This window comes from Leuresthes tenuis, unplaced genomic scaffold, assembly GCF_036924035.1.
Source record: "Leuresthes tenuis unplaced genomic scaffold, fLeuTen1.0.hap1 SCAF_20, whole genome shotgun sequence".
Classification (NCBI taxonomy): Eukaryota; Metazoa; Chordata; class Actinopteri; order Atheriniformes; family Atherinopsidae; genus Leuresthes; species Leuresthes tenuis.
The window spans coordinates 10,852,552-10,865,577 of record NW_027325374.1 but is presented as its reverse complement, the minus strand read 5'-3'; the positions used below and the strand labels follow the sequence as shown (position 1 = coordinate 10,865,577).

At 42.3% G+C, this 13,026-nt stretch overlaps 1 protein-coding gene across 4 annotated transcripts in view; it reads right to left on the bottom strand.

The window, feature by feature from the left end:
- vti1a (vesicle transport through interaction with t-SNAREs 1A) overlaps positions 1 to 13,026 on the bottom strand; it is a 110,430-nt gene that overhangs the window by 51,544 nt on the left and 45,860 nt on the right. The window lies entirely within an intron of this gene.

Below are 13,026 nucleotides of genomic sequence, written 5' to 3'. Positions count from 1 at the left end.
ATTACATGAAGCGTGAGAAAAGCAAGGGAATTTCAAGGAAAGAACAAGCGTGAGGGAGAGAACATGAAAATGTCTACATTTCTCCCCACCAGGAGCTGTGTTACAAATGAAACTTCACTTCCACACCAAGAGGGAGAGAAAACCAACAGGGGCCTTCTGGTATCTAGTTGGAGATACATAATTAAAGGAACACAGACAGGGAGCATGTTATTATCAATGTTTTCATTAGACCAAGTTAAAACATCGGTCTCCCCCAAGACCTATAGACAAGAGGCAAGAAAGAGGATGATAGAGCACAGGCTACTGTCTGTAGGGGTCTAAAACTCTGTTCAAGAAACGGTCATATTAGTGCTAGTTCTGTATCTTTCCATTCTGGCCATGCTGCTACTCCATAAAAACACTTAATTTTGACATCAGAAATATAAAAAGACTGCACGGGCCTGCTTTTTCATATTTTCACGCCTTTTCCCCTAACATCCAGGCTTAAATTAGCCTGGGTTTTTAAGATCAGGGACTGTTTTTTAGGCTATGAAAAATGGATTAAATGAAGAGGAAGTCTGGCCTAATGAGCTCCCTGGGCTATGGAGCAGCAGGGACCGTGAGGGGAAAGAAGGGAGATGAGGCAAGCCTTTGAGGAAGAAGGGGCCGCGGCCATGCCCAAAGTGTGCCAGCTTCTCCTCGCTTTAGCGCCAATGGCACAGACGGCACCTGGGCAAAGCTTGGCCACCCTTGTCCTCTGCCAAAGGAGAAGAGAGGCAGAGAAGCAAGTGTATGTTGAACCTGAAAAGTGCTGTTGGCCATCCCTCTTTTTTGTTGGTTTGCTTTTTTTTGTGCCCCATGTCGATTTTAAATGATCATTTTTTTTACTTATTAAAATGTTGTAATTTGGTATCTTCTAAATTGGTGAAATGTAATATAATAATCTGGTGTATTTCATGCTCCAAGTGGAAAAAGATGGGATCTTGAATATAAAGACAGTAACATATGCCATAGCGCTCTCAATCAAGGGTAAATGGGCTGTACTAGTCTAGTTGACCACTCAACTACAAGCCATATTCACCCATTCGCACACTCTCACACAGTGGGAGAGGCTACACGGTGCTCTATTCTCTATCACACACCGTATAGCAAGCATCAAAGATGTCGTGGGTTTTCGTGTCTTGCCTAAAGACACTTCGACATGAGTCACAAGCTGAAAAAATGTATTCATTTAAATCAATCACTCTTTAACTAATAAAATGTTATCCATTTGTGCATTATCTTTTTTTTCTTGGCTGAACAAAACTACACGATGACTTCTAAATAATGTATAAAAATGATTTACTTCTTAAATAAGTAAATTATTAGCGCGCAACAAGAAAAAAAGTCACTGGAGATTTTTTTTATACACTCCAAGTTTAGTCATTCATAAGCTTGTGAAACAAGTTCTGGCAATGATGGTAGGCCGAAAGCTTTCCCCAACTTTCCTGGGACATTCTGGGACAAACACCTTACAAGGTTAGAGTCTCAATGCCAAAGAAATGACAGCAACCGTCTCAAACGATGAGAGACAAGAAGTAAAGTTTATGAACAGTGAACAGGGAGGGAAAAGGGGAGGAAGGAGGGAGGGATTAGTCTGTCAGATATTGGCTTCTGGATGCCAGCCAAAATAAAGAAAGAAGTAAAGGGAAAACAAAAAAAAACAGAGACAAGGGTCTTTTACACACCTTTAAGAAATACAACAGAGAACAACATCTATGAGCGAGGACTGGAGGGGGGAGAGGGATGTAGCTAACACATTCTTCAGCTACTTTTCCTGACAGCGATTAGAAACTGTCAGAGCTTCTCAACCTACCACTCCTTTGCCCTCACAGGAGTCTTGTCATTACAAATAGCCCAGATTAAAATACCACACTCCTGGGGCACAGGCCTTGACCCCCATCTACCCCACATTGCCAAATGTCTACTCGCACAGTCTCCCACCCTATCAAACGGCGAGGAGGAGGGGAGGAGTAAGGATGACAGGCAAGGGTGAGAGGGCAGGAGGGAAAATGATAGAGCAATGGCAGCTTAGGTTTGAAACGGAGTACAGGAGGTGCCTTAAAACAGAAATATAGGACGAGAGAATAAGAAAGAAAACAGATAGAAGTATTAAAATTAAATAAATGCATTCACTTCACATATCAACAATCAGGCCACACAGACCTCGATTTGTGAGTAAAGCTGGACAGGTCATTCCTATTTGTCTTTCACCTGAGACTTACAGCGACGCAGCTGCATTAGGTTAATGAAAAGAAAGCTTTTCAGCTCCAGCATAGTGTGCATGTCAACCTGTATCTCTGTATGAAGCAGACATATGCAAACACAGTAATGAGTCCAATGTTTCTCGGATCTATCTGATGCCAACGTGAATCGTCTGTCATGACACTGAAAAATGACCTATCTCAGCAAGATCTGGAAAGGGGGTGGGGGGGGGGGGGGTGGCAGTGTGTGTGACAGTCCCCAGCGCTGTGCTGACAGCCAAATAGAATAGAGCAGGAAGGCATCATTAGGATCACACACACACAAATATACAAATACACACATCAGCGCACAAATTTTCATGTACAGAAAGCTCAAATACACTCCATCAGACATGAGAAAATCTGTGCATGCCTGCTTGCACAGAAAAAAAGACTTTCCACTGATATTTTCTACCTCAAACAGAGCGTGACGTTGCGGCCGCTGTCATGTCTTAGTGGCAAACACACTGCGGCAGAGCCATTTAAGGTTAAACACAACCAAAAGAGACAGGGAAAACAAATCACATGACATACAACATCCTAGTTACTCATACTCTTAATAAAAGCATTAACACATGACTGAGCAGAACTCCACGGGGCATGACACAAGTCACTGCCATTGAGTTGTATTAAAATAGATTAGCTTGAAATTACCTGACAGTCTCGCAAGTTACAAACGTCCACATGGTGTCATAAAAAGGAGCACCTGCAGCGGGTCGGGAGACAAGTCAAATCAGTGTGGCTATCTTTGGTGGCTCCAACAAAATAGGAAAATCAAAAATGAACCCAAGTGGATGGCATCCAAATACATCAAATCGTTTTTTTCAATTTATTCCAGACTTAAATAAGCAAGCCTGAGCTGACAGTTCTGTGTGCGAACTTGTCCCCGGAGAGGAGATGACAACCGAATGATGTGTAATTTAAGACATCACTTGTTTAATTGTACAAACAAAGGCTGGAGGACATAAACAGTGGAGGAAGAAATGGAAACATTTTACATTAAGAAATGTGATGCTGAGCAAACAACTAAAACCAAGGAAAAGCTCAAAGCTCAACTTCTGCTCAACCTCGCCCTGTTGTGGGACCTAAATAACCCCATTAGTTACAAGTAGAAACACAGGACTGGTAGAAAAATATTTCCCTGTGTAGAATAAATCTTGTCTGGCAACAGTCTATGTTTACTATCGGCCAAAAAAAAAGTTTTTTTTAAAAAAACTACGATTTTTTTTTGAGAAATAACCAGTTGGTTCGTCTTGTGTGCCTCATTACAGAAGAAAATGAGGCGCAAACAGAAGGAGGTGACAGAAAGAGATGATCTCAAGTGACACTTTCAGGCATAAACAGCTGATGGTTATCTGGGCAACAAGCTCAGTTTATGTTGCTGTGAGTTAGGCTCACGCAGAAAAATGTGTGGGATACAGAAAAAATCTGAAGACAGTTCTTGACAGACATCCATAAACACCGCTGCTGGGTTGTGGAGTAGCGACAGCCACAGAATGGGCCATTTTGATTGCTGACTTCTATCTATACTAATCAGAAGAAAGAAAAAAAAAACAGATTTCTAAAAGCTTGCAGCACACTTTACGTTCAGTCTATTCTTCATAATGCTTATCCAGCCGTGACAGAACAGCTTAAATTACTCCAAGCGGGAACCTAGACTTGTTTTACCACTGAGAAACTGACAATATTTCAGATAGATTCCAATAACTGAGTGACTAGATCCAAGAGAGCCATGACCTGAATAAAAGTGTGTCTCAGTTTGCAAATCAGATTTCACCAAGAGATGGGAACACCCGAACACACCTTGTGCCCTCTTTTCTTCACTCAGGTTGTGTTTTCCAAACAAAAAGTATGGGGGGGGGGGGCTCACTTAATTGAAATAACAAACAAAAAACCCTGGTTGCAACCTGTGCAGTATTCATACAGTATATCACACCTAGACAACACAAGCATATAATGTATAATGTATAGGCCACTCGTCCACCACATGAGAAAAATATGTACATATTCCAAAACAATGAGGTGGTACAGCTCTGCAAGTGGCAAGAGAGAGAGGAAAGGAGAGAGCGTGTGTTTGTCAATGTGTGCAGGCAAACTACTGATAGTGACCCCATGCCTCATCTCCAGGGCATAAATAAACATGTGTGTGTGAGCGCGCCTGTGGATTATAATCAGAGAGAAAAGGGAATCAAATTTATTCAGCCGTCATTAATATTTCAGGGCTGTTACTGTAGCCCATGTGAAAGAGCATGAATGATTAATTTAGACATCACCTCTGTCACAATCCTTTACCAGGCCTGGTCCGTGATCCACCTTTGAGAGTAGTAAACAAAAGGTGGGTTCTGCCGTGTTTTTGTTGTGCTGTAGTTTGGGCTGTTCCTGTCTGCCAGGGAGGTGGGCTGTGCTCTGCTGTTGGACAAGTTGGCTGCCTTTGTGGTTTGCCTGCGAGGTGTCGAGTGAGCAAAAGGTGCTCGGGCTGGGAACCGGATCCACAACTCGTGGCAAAAGTTACAGGGATGACAGTGGTGAAAGGTGGCTATGTGTAGCCACTTAACCTCACGCATCTGCTGAGGCCCAACTATGTCTGAATAACAAGAAATTCTGTGGCGCCCGTCCTTTAGCCTCACGTTTTTGCTCATGTGGTGCAAATCGGCATCCGACCCAAAGCCAACATTAATACCCAGGATAGTTTCTTAGTAACAACAAAACTCAAGATAAAAGCATGAGTCAAAGATGACTATTCAACCTATTAGTCTGCTAACCAGATACATCAACACCCCAAATGCTCTGACAGGCGCATGTAGAGACCCTCACTTCAAGTCGGTGGATGAGCATCTTAGCTGATGATGGATGGGGAGGCAACTGCAAGGTCCTATCAAACTGACATGTGCTCCATACCTGTGTTTTTGATTTGTGTTTAGGCTTTGTGTGACGCTTGTCTGACAAGTGGAGATCACAAGCAGACAGGATCCATCTATCAGACAGCTGATGCTACTGCCGCCGTCATCAGAGCCTGAGGGCGTGGCGCATACGTACGTGTGTGTGTGTGTGTGTGTGTGTGTGTGTGTGTGTGTGTGAGACACAAACTTGGAGGGTTTAAGTCTATATTTGCCTATGAGGAAACCGATAACTGTTTTAGCTTTTTTTTTTGTGGTTTTGCAAGAAAACAAATTTGTATCTTCACGTATGTTTCAGAATGCGACATCGTACGCGTTACTGTGCCTATGTGTACGGGTTTGTGTGGTTTTTGTGTGTTTGTGAGGCTACCTGCAGAGCAGTAAGCCCACAGGGGCAAAGCGAGAAAGGATGACACTGATGGGATGTGTTGGCATGTGCCCTCGGGTGGTTTTGGTGTGGCTGTCATCTTGTTGTTTTCACACAGCTCCCCCTTCGTCATACCCCACATTATTCAAATAATGCACCCCAAAGTTCCTTAAATAAATAATGAATTCACAACAAGATGGATTGATGAACAGTGATGGAGAAGTATGTGTTTTTGTTTCTCTCTCTTTTTTTTTCCCCCTTTGCACACATTTCTTGTTGTTTGGACAAAGTCTTTGACAGGCACTTGTCTCTTGGGAGATTGAGCTTATCAGAAAAATAAGTGCTGGGTTGGAAGGATGCTGTCTCGCTGGGATGCATGTGTGTAGGTCTATTATAATTCACATCATTGCTTGGCTATTTAAAAAATAAAGAAGTTTCACTCTCTAAAACAGTTATCTGGATCAACTGGCTATGTCGGTCAATAACTTGAAAGCAACAACCAAGTGTGTCAAGAGGTCGAACTCCTCAAGAAAAGCAGAAAGATACACTCTTCATAATACGAAATACGACGGAGGAGTTTTTAAACACAAAAGAGCACACACACAACGGAAATGATCGTGACAGAAGATTACATACTGGGTCATAAACTCCTGAACTTATTTTTCACAAGTGTGCATGCTACAACACCCAGACCCTTTTCTAAACAAATCTCCATAGCTTATGAGACCTAAGAAGGTCAACATGTATCTGAAACTTTCGTCTTTCCCCAGAAAAAAAATGTGTGGGACTTGAAAGCAGCAGCAGCTCGCTGACTCTCCTCTCTATAGTTCCTAAAGCCAATGCGGATCAATACGCAGCCATACATACCACAACTGGAACAACTCTTGTCAAAGGTTACTCCCTTTTTCTCTGTGTTTCTCTCTTCGTTTTAGCAGGGCGGAGGAGGATGAGGAGACAGAGAAAGAACAAATGAGAGGCAGAGACAGGAGACGCTACGGAGAAGTAAGAGGAAAGCAAGAAAGATAAACCTGAAACGATCCCTTCTCTATAGTTGCAGAACTCTGTGCTAATGGGTTTTGACACATCGCCGGCAGGCCAAAGAGAGAGGGGGCTTGGGGTGAGTCGATAGTGGTGCGCGGCTGTGGCCAGGGGCTAGCAGCGGCGGCTAGGCCAAACCCCTGGTACTAGCATGGGCTGAGGGCCTGACCACTAATCATTATAAAGTCAATGAGTCCTCTAGCGCTTGAAGCTACACTCGCCTTCCCAGGGAGCAACACCACCTAGTGAGGGCCCGATTGTGAACGTTCATGTGCAGACAGACGCACACTAAATATACACAGCATATCCTGTATTTATGCAAAGAACTAATACAAAGGTGCTACATACACATAACAGCAAGTGCAGGTTCACACTACAGGACAAAGATATGTGAAACATAAGCCCGAAAGACCTGGATGCAAATTTACAGACTTATGAAAAGCTGGACACGCGCACGCACACACAAATACATGCTATTTCATGATGTATGCCATGTCTGCCAGCTACAGTCTCCAGCCTTTGATGCTGTGACTCTATTATTAAGTGCTGTCGCATCTCTCGCCCCACGCTGGACACAGCCTCTCCCGAGACGTCACACAAACTGCTCCCAGGTCACACGGGGGCTCGGGAACCTCACCTGGACCCCATGCATTTTTTAATGCCTCAATCTGATCCTGACACACAGCCCCAGACTAGACTACTAAACGAGGCGAGTTTCTTTAATTGGCAAATATTTAATAAAGAAAGTTCATCTGAATGTAGAGAGGACGTTCGGTCAACTACTTTCAAATTATCCATATGAATATGAGGGGAGTAATAATGTGTGTATCAGTTTAATCTTGGATTACAAATGTTCTCTACCTCCACCTATTCAAAGCTAATGAAGTTGGCTGTGTAACATAATCAACACTGAAATGTTTCCTGTCATTGAATATCTCACAGCGACAGGAGACACACCTTTTACCTTATTAATACTGTATTGACATGACGGTACCAGTCTTGTGGGGTTTAAAATGCAGTTTTAGTTGAAGTTAGAAAATGTTTTCCTTCGTTACAGCTTTGACGTTTATTTTTTTGTTGGAAACGGGGAGGCTGATTAACAGCAAATTGAAGGTTGTGACCTAGAAGCATGGCAAAGACTAGGCATTGAGCAGGCACCTTCAGCTGTTCCTTTCCGATCTGAAAGAGCCTAAAGGAGATAAGAATATGAATGATGCTAAGAAAAGGTTCCTATGGTACAGTGATAACAACACACGTTTTTACAGTGAAAGCTGGAAATGTGCAAACTTTAAAACCACCGCTGAGTTTTACATTATTCCAAAAAACCAACAAAAAACCTATCATGGGTATGGAAAGAGCAACATAAAAAAATAATATGCAGACAAAAAGACGTCTTTGTGGAAATGATCTGAATGTAAATGTATGAAAACAAACTGTAATTAGATGTCACTGCCACCTATGGAAGGATTTCCTTTGTGCTTGGCCTTTAAAATTGACTGCAATCAAAACATTTGCAAAGCATAAAAGCATTCAAGCACACTTTAAAGTGAAAGTGAAACATTACTTCGAGTGTGGTGTAACCAGCAGATACAATGGCAGTGAGGCAGTACTCTTCATCAAGGTTGCACTGCCTTGATTAAACTCATTTTAGTCTTTCCCATCAAATAGCAATTACCTACTCAGTTATGCCTGTGTGTTTATATATGAAATTAACTAAAAGAGTGCAAAAAAAGAAGAAAAAATTCAAATCAATATTCTTACAGCTTCTTAGCCTTGCTCTGATCAATATGCATGCAATCAAACTTTTTTGCCAGCATTACTTCCACCACTATGCCCATCGATCGACTCCATTGATCCTGATGCTAACCCCTCTTTTAGGAGTGGCAAGTATGAATGTTTAGCACTAGAGACCCCATCTGGACAGCTTTGTGAACTTTGACCTTTGAGTTAATCCTCAAACAAAAGGCAGAACTTATTGGAACCTATACAGTCTGACCTGCAATCGTCCCAGAGGGGGCAGACTCACGCAGCAGGGTGCCAAAACAGCACCCCCACAACCCCCCCTCTGGGCCTGGACTCTACTGCAACAAGTGCAATCAAATCTGAGTTTTCCTTTGGTTATTGCTGTAATTTTCAAATAAGGAGGTTCTGTCTGACATGGTACTTTGGTGCAAGTTTGTCAAGACACACTGAATGAAAACATCGGTTTTACATAACAGATAAGATCAAGAGCGTAAGATGATTAATTTCAGGGCAGGACAGGGGGAAAGTGCGACGGAAGGCCAGTGCGGGAGGGGAAGCATGAACCAAGGTCTGGTGGGGGATTGGCGTTCAATGAGGCTCTTCACTGAAGTGCCGCTGGGCTCTTTGAAGGGATTATTAACACATTTTGATTACTCTGGTCCAGTTGTCACAGAAAATATAACCTCCATCAGGACTATGAAATGGGCGGCTCTTTTCTTCTCCAGCCTCCCTCATGTTGTTGCTCCTTTCACTCCCCACAGACCCGCTCATTGCCCTGGGCTTGACTGACTCAAAGCAATCCACTAATTACAGTCTCAGACATCTTGGAGTATAATCTCACACCATTAGTCTGATAAAGACATGGCAGTCTCTTCAACACAAACATGTCAGTGTGCACACACTCACACGCTGCAACGGTACCATGCCTTACGTTTAAAAACACAGTGTCGGTTTGACTATTGCCTGTCCCCATTAATCATTACAGAAAACAGCATAGAAGGTGGACAGTAAGTGACTTTTAAACACTCAATTGTAGATGAGAAGGGACATCTAAATAAAAAAAAAAATAAAAAAAGAGTTCAATTCTATAAAATTAAGGTAAAGTATATATTTTCATCCTCCTAGCTAAGAAGCTTGATCTGATAAGAGCTGGTGGAGTCAATTACGTTCAGAAGTTACATAATAAGTTCAATTAAGTCCACCTATGTGCAATATAAGTGTGACATTATAGAAGTGTTAAAAGCCCAAGACTTAGAACACCTAAACGCCACCGAAAAAACACCACAATAAAGACCATGGAGCTCTCTAGAGAGTTCGCCAGAAGTTCTGGAGAAAACTCATGGACCAGACAAAATGGGTATTAATAAAGAGGAAAACAAAAAGGCCAAAAGCAACACTGAAGAAGCTGCTAAGCTCCATTGCAGATATAGAAATGTCTGCCCATTGTGCCACTTTAAACCTTACATTCCACACAGCTGGACTTTCCTGGGAAAGTGGAGTTCAGAAATGTTTTAAGGCACACATTTGGAGACACCCCAGACATGTGTGAGGAGGTTCTCTATTGAGATGACACTTATATTTATTACACTTGTGGCCACTAAGGAAATCGCAGTAAGTGGCGCAAACTCACCACCACTCATCATCTCAAGAAACATCATCCCCAATGGTGAAGCATGGCGATGGCAGCATCATATTGTGGGAATGTTTTTATCATTAGCTGGGTTTGGATTAGGGGTTGTAATTGAAGGAATGGTGGATGGGGGTTAAAAGAAAGTGTTTCAGTGTTCCAACGGGGTTGGGCCCACCATTTTGGTATGACATAGACCCTAAGCATATTGTCAAAGCTCAGACCTCAATCTGAATTGTGTGATCTATGAAAGGAGTGAAAGGAGTAAATTACAATAAGTGCTGCTAAATGAGCTTATGTTAGTAGTGACAGTAAAAGAAACACGAACCATTTCAGATTTTGTTCACTTAATAATGAATTCTGCATTTAGCCAATTAAGAATGGATATGCAACGCATAAGTTTATATACTTAGATAAGTTTTCAAAATATCCTTTTAAGACTGGGTGCGACATTTGCCTGCATCTCATTCTAATGATGCATGCAATTAGCATGTTTTATATCGCTGTTTACAAGACACGCAACAGATAAAATGCACTGGGATTGGTTCAGAGCTCTGAAATAATCGGGTCTCAGGGGGATGCACAAGCCTGGGTCGCATCTAGTCTTATCTATAAGTTAGACATAAAGTTGAGACTCTTAGCACATAGTAAAAGTGTAAGATGAGACTTTCAACCCTGACCACAAGTTCATTAGAAGTGTTGTCCTTTATTTTTACTTTAGAAAGAATTTACATACAAAAAGGCTCAAAAGGAACAGCCTAATGCTAATCCAAGAGCAGAATATACAGTAATATGCAGGTTCAGCATCCCAGATTGAAGTGTTTTCTATTACTATTTTTGAGTCAAAATGTGTGGTGACGTGTGGTAAAGAGCATTTGCATAAAAACGTCTTCACATCAGACAAAGTGAGGACACTGAGTGGCTGCCTGCAGCTGGAGTCAGCAAGATAAAATTTAGTTCATAAAACTATGTGTAATCTGCTCAAATTCTTTCATTACAGGTGGTCAAATGTTCTAATTCAACGCCAAACTGACCGGTCGCATATGAATCCTGTTGCGCATGAGCTGGGTTTAAGTCAAAAAAAGAAAAACAAAAAGACAGCCATCTTGATGTCTTGTTAGTGTTTGAGCTTTTGACTTCTGAGATGCACACGCCTACCCAGCTTCACACCCTGTCACTTCAAGACCAAATGAAAAAGATGCTAACAGACAAGCAAGCACGCATTTACTCACTGAATAGACCCTCTTTTCAAGGAACAGAGTTGAGAGATTTGTTGAGAGAAAAAAAAGAAAAGAAAAGAAAAAAATGGAAACAAACTTTCACTTTGAGGGGAAAAAAAAAGGAGAGCATCAAGTAAACGGAAGAGTGGTTTGAATTGCAAACCTAAGCATAATTTACAGTGATAAGCACAGCTAATACATAAGAGAGAATGCTGCTCTTTGTAGACCATTAACTTCATATACTGTTGTGAAATGTATATTCATAAACAGACTAACGATTGTACAAATGGGATAGTTTCAAATGTACACATGATCTGTGGAAAGGACTAACGTGGCCGACATCAAAGGGTCCGGAGTGGCAGAGGTAAAAGTAGGCCAGGCCATGGCCTGGGAGGGAAGAGGAGACGACACAGAGGATGGCAAAAGTAAGAGAGAAAAGAGGCAGCATGGAGATAGAGAGATAGGTTGGTCCCAGGCTGGGAGGAGCTCAGGTGTTAGTTGTGAGGAGGCACCTTCTGTTCATGGCTCTGAGGCCCCACTGCGGACAGAAAAGGAGGCCTTGACAGAGACGGGCCCCTCTTGTTTGGCCCAAATAAATCCAGGTGGCTGAAGACGCATGCTCATGTCACTCAACCCAACTTCAACCCCCACAAACACACACACAGGCACATATCCTGTACGATGAAACAGACACAAGCAAATGCGCTCATGCTCCTGTAGTTGACTGAAACTAGAACAGCTTTAAAAGGTTTGATGGCCGAGGCTGAGCGGGGAAACATCACGTTTTGCCGACAATTAAAGAAACATCAAGAGAGTTTAAAATGAACCATGTGAAACTGATGTAATTGGCATTGGTTAATCTTTAGCTAATCTTTGAATTATTTCTCTTAAGAATCTTTACAGAACCATCGAGTGTAAGATCTCTGTTATCTAAATTCTTTTGCGACAGATGTTGATTCACATTAGGTAGTTTAATGTACTTCCTCTGTTTCGCGCGTGTTGCGACTGATGTGCCTGTTCCTCATCTGTAAAACAGATGCAACATCCGATCTTAACGTGTTGCACAGCCAGTGAAAATATCAAAGACCACAGTAAACAACAGACACACTGTATTTTACTCTCATCAACAAAAATTTCAGGGCAGATTAAAAAATAAATCTCAACCAACGAAAAGTGCGACATCGATGCGTTAAGCACAAAATGACCACATTTCAAACAGGTTTGTCTCAGAGGGCTCTTTGATTTATTTTCTGCTGTTGACATTTATGATTACTGTAAAGCAAGCATGAATGGGCAGGTGGATTACGGCAGTGCGCTGCTGCTGCTGCTCTCTTACTTGAGAGACCTCAGTACAGTGTAGCTACACATGCTCACCCTGATGCCACTGAGCTCCTCAGCGACCTGCATCGCTCTGATGATCAGCTTGATAGATCCACCGAAAGTGTCAATTCCTCTGCCAGAAAGATGCTTAAACCACAAATCAGTCACATCGATAATACAGCTCACATATTGAGACTTGTTAAGTAAACTGTTGTCATGTTCCAAAGGTGGAGTGCCGTCGCAGTCGCCGTCAGTTGGCGACGGTTGCTTATAAATTGGGAGTGAAAATCTCCCCTGGAGAGATGCGTGAACATGTCACAGAATACCGAGGGGACAAATCTGCTTAAAAGAAACTCCACACAGAAACAATAAAACAACAGAGCATCTCCACATGCTCAACATCTTAACCATCATCTGTCCTGTCCTTCTCGAGTGTGTATGTGGTTCACATGAAAGGAGGACATCTGGAAGGCAATTCCTCCAAGACAACCTCACCCAAAGACTTTCCCTTTGCTCGAAATTTGCATCAGTTCCATACATCTCGCCTTTAAGA